This window comes from Atta colombica, unplaced genomic scaffold (assembly GCF_001594045.1).
Source record: "Atta colombica isolate Treedump-2 unplaced genomic scaffold, Acol1.0 scaffold155, whole genome shotgun sequence".
In the NCBI taxonomy this organism is placed as follows: Eukaryota; Metazoa; Arthropoda; class Insecta; order Hymenoptera; family Formicidae; genus Atta; species Atta colombica.
In genome coordinates this window covers 1,329,032-1,330,140 of record NW_017259245.1, presented here as the reverse complement: position 1 = coordinate 1,330,140, position 1,109 = coordinate 1,329,032, and positions in this window count along the sequence as shown.

Below are 1,109 nucleotides of genomic sequence, written 5' to 3'. Positions count from 1 at the left end.
TCGCGACGCCCCGCGTCGCCACCGCCACCGGCGTCTCTTCCGCGGCCGGCGCACCGACGACCACGCGCGCGTCCATCGCGGCCACCAGTGCTACCTAGGGCAGCGGCAGCAGCAACAGCAGAAGCAGCAGCAGCAGCAGCAGCACCCGCTCACAGCAGTGCTCCGATGAGCACGGGCTTCCAGGTCGACCACGCGCGCTGCCGACAGCATCCAACGAGGCGCATTCGATCGCCGCGCTTGCGTTCGCCCGGGAAGAAAGTGGAACGTTACAATGACGAATTTGGAGAACGCTCTTTTTCTCTCTCCTTCTCTCGATCGCGTTTATCGCGTCGCGATGCGGATCATGATCTCGCGACTTGACAGGTTGACAGGTCCCAGTCTGTATATGAGCAAGCGATTTGCAATTCACTCTCTCCCGAAATAGGGGAAAGAATGTAAACGCGAACGTTGAATCTCACGCTAATTCTTCCCCGTGGTATAATCGTGTACAGCGCGATCAAAAGGCAATAATCCGTCACCCCGTTGCGCGCGAGAGCGACACCGACGCGTTTCGAACGATGGCGCGGTGCACATTGCGCGTCGCGCGGCGAATACGCGACCGTTCCTTTCGCGCTGTCCCCCCCCCCTCCCCCCCACCACTGCGGCGCCGCGCCGCGCGACACCGATGCTTCCTCCCTCCTTCCCTTCTTCTCCCACTGTCCCAAAAGCGTCGACGGCGCGCGACCCCGGAATCTTCGTCGAAGCGGTTGAAAAAAAAAAAAAAATGATCGGGAATCGCTTAACCCGTAATTCTAGTGTTAATTCCTATAGTTAGCTCCGTTATTGCCACATGTGAAATATGATTTTATTCACATGATAAATAAAACATGATAAATAAAACTAAGGATAGAAAACGTAAAATTTCCCTATACAACGCTTGTTCTTCTTAGAAGATAAATGAAAATTTAGAAAAAGTTGGTCTCACTACTTTAAATATGCGTTAATTACATCGTTATAAATTGTTAAATTCGTTAAAACGGCATTTATAAAATATTGATAAAAACAATTATTTTATTAAGGAAATGAAGAAATAGGTTAGGATTTAAATTTTTGCAATAAAATATATATAA